Source organism: Copidosoma floridanum, unplaced genomic scaffold, assembly GCF_036245765.1.
Source record: "Copidosoma floridanum isolate Cflo_tuat_1 unplaced genomic scaffold, Cflo_Japanese_pri ptg000030l, whole genome shotgun sequence".
NCBI classification, from domain to species: Eukaryota; Metazoa; Arthropoda; class Insecta; order Hymenoptera; family Encyrtidae; genus Copidosoma; species Copidosoma floridanum.
In genome coordinates, this window is record NW_028321907.1 from 5,080,188 (window position 1) to 5,086,187 (window position 6,000).

A 6,000-nucleotide genomic window follows, 5' to 3' on the forward strand; every position below is an offset into this window, starting at 1 on the left:
TTGCTCTTTTTTTTTTTTTTTTTTTTTTTTTTTTTTTGAACGGTGTCACCAAGCGTGCGCGTATACGCACAAAGCGAACAAAGGTTGAAATCGCATTGTACATCGGTTTGCGGTGGCAACTAAAATTAATTAAAAAACACGTGGTGCTCTCTCGTTACGCGGTTGGAAAACAGAAACGTGATGCGATACGCCTCGCTCCGTTATTGTATTTGCTAAAATACACCGCGATATGGTATCGAAAGGGTTTGCCCCTCGTGTGCTTCGTGTGCACGTATATGATCTGTTATTGTCATCCGATTTCTGCGATACGCAAATAACGTCCAATTAAAACTGACGCTGTTTGCTGAACTGAATATTTCACCCCCTCCCCCCTAACTCTCTCGCGCGCGTATACTTTGGATATTTCGACAGAGTTATCGCATTATCTCTCACCCTCTTTGTGGTACGTCCTGTATACCGTCCCCGTACCCTCTGTCCCTTTTGTTCGCGCCTTTAATTATTCTTTTATCCGCGTAACTTGTGCGAAAGTTGATTAAAACTATACGCCGCGACCAAAGACAAAGAACACCAAAGTTTCAACCGTCTTTGTGGTGTAGCGGTATATAGAGGTATTATTATGCCATTCAAGTGGACTTTTACCCGAACCACCAAACAGCTCTCAATGCCCCCGCAATTGGTATTTATTTTGTACGATTGGTGTTTGCATTCGTTATTTGTGATTCAAATATATTGATACATATATATTGATACAAATTTCACAGGGGCAATTCGTTTCACGGAATATTTCAATCGTGCGTGTATTGTTTGGTCGATATAAAAACCTTTCGAGTTGAAAGCACGTCGTTATCACGAGGTGTAAAATGAAAATTTCTAAAGGCAGATCACGAAATCCCGATGGATCTCCAGCGTAGGGATGATAGCCGATGATCGTGTCAAGTCCCGGCCAAAAAAGACACCCGATAGGAATCGCGCTTGTTTGACATCTTCATCTATCCCTCTTTTTTTTCTCTCTGTCTTCAGAACACACGGAAATGGGAACGACGAGCCGCGGGCCGACAAAGACGACGCGGACGATCTCAGGAGTCCCCGCGTAGGACACCAGCGACGTGTCGTGCGTTTGTTTACTCTTAGCATCTTCTCCTCCTCCGTCTGTGGCCTCCCTTTGGATTTACCGCTGCTACTGCGCCGCTGGATGTTTTTTTTTTTTTTTTTTTTATTCAGCATATCCATACACTGGTGCTTGCCGCCAACTCGGCTCTGTCTGTCCGAGCTTCGGTAGTTAACATCAGAGGTGAGTGTGTCTTTTTTTTTTATTTACTTTTGCATATTATTCTTTTTTTATTTTTTCATTGAAAATGGTACCCACGAAGGTCACTTACCATTGGTGTACATTTTGCATTTTGAGTAAATGTAGATTTTAAATGAGCTGTGTGATGATCATTGATTTACATGCTGTGCGGATAAAAAGTCCGTATCGTTTTCCAGCTATCGTTTAATTTCAATGATCCATTTCTGGAAAATAAACACCTTCAAACGTACATACGTATATCGTCGGAGCTTTGATAACACATCCGCAACGCTCTCGACCCCGCCCTACTCCATCGAAGTGAGGGTCCCTTGGAAAAGCAAGGGGGAAAAAAAAAAAAAAAATTGCGTCACAGAGTCCTCTTGCCGTAACCAAACGACGACCAAGATAAATCGATTAGCTCCATCTTCATTTTTCATTCTTCATCTCTTCGTGAGGGGGGTGGGTAAGAGAAAAGGCGCGTAAACTAATTCACCGGCGCTGCAGCGCGTAAGACGCGACTCGACGTTGATTTATTGGCGTTGGCGATACGCGTGTATATATAAGGGCCACGAGTCGCGTTTGATACCTTCCTCATCCTCCTCCTCTCTCGGCACGGGGTTGGATACAGGGTGAAAATATTCTCGGCCCAGACTTTTAAATGCTCCCCGGGCGTTGATCGAGTACTTTATATAGACATTTAACGCGCGAAATCTCAGAGCCCCGATGGAGCTCGGGATATGGGTCGCATATATTATCCAAGTTGCTGCTTTTGATTCCCTATTTATTGAACACGAGCTGTGCGCGCCAGCGGCGAACTAAAAAAAAAAAAAACAAGAAGCTCTTGGCTCGCGCCGAGGGAGCGATTGTCAATCCGTCTTTGAAACGCGGCTTTGCTCCTCCCCCCTTTGCATGGGAGGCTATGCGGGAAATACGGCAGTGGAGCTTTAAAACCCACGTGCAAGGCGAGAGTACTTTTGGGAAATTAAAAATTAATAAATGTTGGGGTGACGACTGTGACCTACTTTTCCACAATAAAAAGGGGGGGGGTGAGGTTTACGATGGCTCGAAATGAAAAATTGGGAAGGAAAATTGTTGTAAATACGGCGGGTGGGTGTGAGAAAAAAAAAGGGGGGGGGAGGGCTCGGATTCGTTTGAGGTTTGGGCAACCTCGCCCAACTAAACTAATTATCTGGCGCGTCGAGGCGTTGACTACGTGACTTTGAAAAAGGCATTCGTGGATTTAATTAATTTCGAAAACTCGGGCTGCACGATAAATAGAAAAAAAAGCAATTAAAAAAAAAAAAAAAAAAAAAACCGAGAGTCAGGCGCCTCTCCGCCTCGATGGAAAGTAAAAATGAGGAGACGATTGGCGCGTTAATGAATATTTATACATTTATGTACACACACATATATATATACGTGTTTGCTTTGGCCTTCAACTTTCGTTATTCTGATGTACATGTATATTAACTCAGTGGTGGTCCTTCTCGGAGCACAAGCGTCAAGAGGCAATGGAATTCCCTTGTCTTTGCACAGCGAGGAGGAGGGGGAGGAGGGCAGCGATGTGTTTTTAGTTGGGGATTCCTTTTCTCCTTCTTTCGCCTCGTTGAAAGGCTAATTCAGCGGGAGACTCTCGTTTCTTCGTTCGAAGGAGCCAAGGGACGACGCATCTGCAAGTTTTATCAGCGGAGAGAGAGAGACCTTTGCCGTATAAAAAGACAAAGTTGATCGAGAGCTGCATAAAATCTCATTTTCCTAGTACCTGCAGGTACCTATACATTAAATTAATGTTGCCTATGTATACCTATACACACTATAAACCGCATAGAGATGTGCAAGACAATTCTTCCCGAGGGCACGCTTATTCAACCTGTCGAATTATTGTACAATTATTTCGGGCGACTCAGCTCGAAATGGCCGTCGAAGTGATGTGCACCGGGGGACGGAGACGACCGAAGTAATGAATCGAAAACGTCCGAGTGAGAGCACCCGTCCCTATATACACCCGGGTATCTCCGCCGAGGTGATACCATTCATTTCGCCGGCCGTGACGTAATTTATCAAAAAAGAGCCGAGAGCTGTATTTCTTGCCCCCCCTTTTTTTTCATCCGGGGGAGGGTGAGAAGTGCTTTTAAAATTTCATGCTTTTCACGGACGTGTTGCATTAGAGAAAAAAAAAAAAAAAAAAAAAAAAAAGAATAGTCAAATATCGTGGATACTCTTTTGTTCGGCGCACTTCAATCGAGGCTACCTCCCCCAACGATCACCTTCGATAAAACTCCGGCGTGGGATAAGACAGACAGGCTTCTTCCTCTTAACGGACGCTGTCTACTCCGCTCACCTCCCGAGGCACCGAAAAGCCACTTTCCTCCCTTATTCTATCTTCTATCGCTCGTGTGCATCGTGTATTCGCGAGGGATGAAAAATTTCTACCTGTCGGGAGAACCGAAGAGTAAATTTCTCTTACCTGTCCCTCCCCGCTCTCCTCTGCCGGGCCACGGAAATTCCGGAATGTGGGTTTTGGACTTGATTAATTTACCGTCACTTTGGCTTCCAATCGAATATCCCAAATGGCCGATTGGGCTTCCGCGGAAGCACCTTGCTGCATCAATTAGTACTGAACTTGGCTCAAGAGGCGCAACCTTGAACTGGTATCTGCATACGTGCTTGGTGACTGGTGTTGTGAAAAATCGCGTTTGTCCTCATCACGAGCAGTTTCGCTGTTATACGTATACATAACATTTTACATAAATATTGGGCGCTGCGAGCACGCTCCATCTCCAAAGTTAAATTAACAAAGTTTCGCCGCACTTTAGCGGTGATTAGCGAATTTTGGGGACACGTTGCTTGTTCAAAGTATCGATTGTTCCATTGTTCTTGTTGTTGTTACGAGCTTCGATGTGTAAATTGAAAGAAAAGAAAAAAAAAACCTTTAACGATTCTCTTTTTCACGCGTGGAAAGCGCGTAGAGTCACCGCTGCTTGATTGGATTTTTCGTGCTTACCTTCTTTTTTCACCACCCCAGCGGCCGGTCAATCGCGGCAGATTGAAACACACGCGAATCGAGGGGAAAAGGGAAAATACAATCCTCCCTGGAACCAATATCGTTAAAGTACGAAATAATCCGTTTCGCGTGAATCTACCCTGACGATTTTTTTACAAGGGTTCGGAGAAAAAAGGCCACTCCCAGAAGATCCCGAACGAAATGTCCCGTTTAACTGTTTAATCCGTTGATAATCTCCCTCCCTCTTCACGCGTGTTTGCTCGCTGTATACTTACGGGCTTTCTGGATTTGACAAGCGCTCGCGTGTTCACGTATGTATATAACATAGCCGGATGGGGGGTGTAATATACACGTTTTTGTGGTATGCGTGTACGTGATGCAACATGGAGATTAAAGCAGTAGCGATAAGCATTTCCCGCGTATTATTACACGATGTTTCCGGAAGGGGCAGTGGCACGGGCTCGCTGTATTCAATTAGCGCAACTGTGTACTAATGGTTGACTTGATTTTTTTCTTTGGTAAGGACTATTAATTCTTTTTTCTTGGAGTGACGGCTCACGTTGAAAAAAATTGTATGCCAGATAAACAGTAGTTTTTAAACAAGTAAATCTGCAAGTCATACATATATTTTTTTTTAACTTTATATAAAATATATTTAATTTATATTTAATAAAATATATTTGTATTTTTGAGCGTTTAAAAGTGCAGTTACGTAAATTTTCCAAAAACGCTGTTGAAAGGGCCTCATATAATTTCGGGGGCCTCGGCGGCGGCTCGCTTTTCAAGTATACATTTCATTTAAATACTGATTATCCTCTTTATGGGCATTTAAATCCGCGAGCAGCGAGAAGAAACCTGCGACGTGCATGTGCGTTAATTAAATTTTTTCTTTTTTTTTTTTTTTTTCACCGCGAATTACCGTCCAACTGCCTTTCCTGCACCCTCTTGATTTCCTTTTCTTTTCTTTTTTTACCTCCCGTTAAAAAATATTCGGGCTGCTCCGGGTGGTTATACATGGGTACTTGTGCCTGCGAGCTAGCTCATTTACTGTCTGTGGAGATCTTTTTATACATACAAACCGAGGGTGGCTTGCAATAATTTTTTATTTTTCTTAAAACATCTTATCGTTTAACGGGTGTGATATCATGTACAGTGGTGTCAGAGTACGAATCTCGAAACTGAATTTTGCGGCGGGTGTTTACTTTTATCCCTTAAATTATTTAAAAAAAAATAATAAAAAAAACTAACAAATTTAATCAACATTCATCGTCCATCATTTTGAAAATTGGATCTCCCTCGGAGGTACAGCTAGCAGCGAGTAAAATTGAATCCCAAATATATTTCTTGTCACCGAAATACGGAAAGAAAAAAAAAAAAGGAAACGTGGGACATTTATCGAGTGTTCCATTATACTCAGCGCGAGAAAGCGAGATCGATTACAGTATACGGGACGACAAGGATCCGGGAGGGAAAAATTTAGGCCACGAACAAAGACGCTTGACCATTCGTTTTGGCACCGATCGCCAAGCAGAGTCTCCACGTGGGACACGATTTTCTCTCTATTTTTCTTTTTTTTTTGTTCAACAAAATAAGCTATTGGCATTATATAGGCTCGACCTTCACGCGATGACCACAAACAACCCTCTCCACGTGTATACGAGCGATACTTTTTTTATATATATATATTGTTGGGTAATTTTCACTTAGA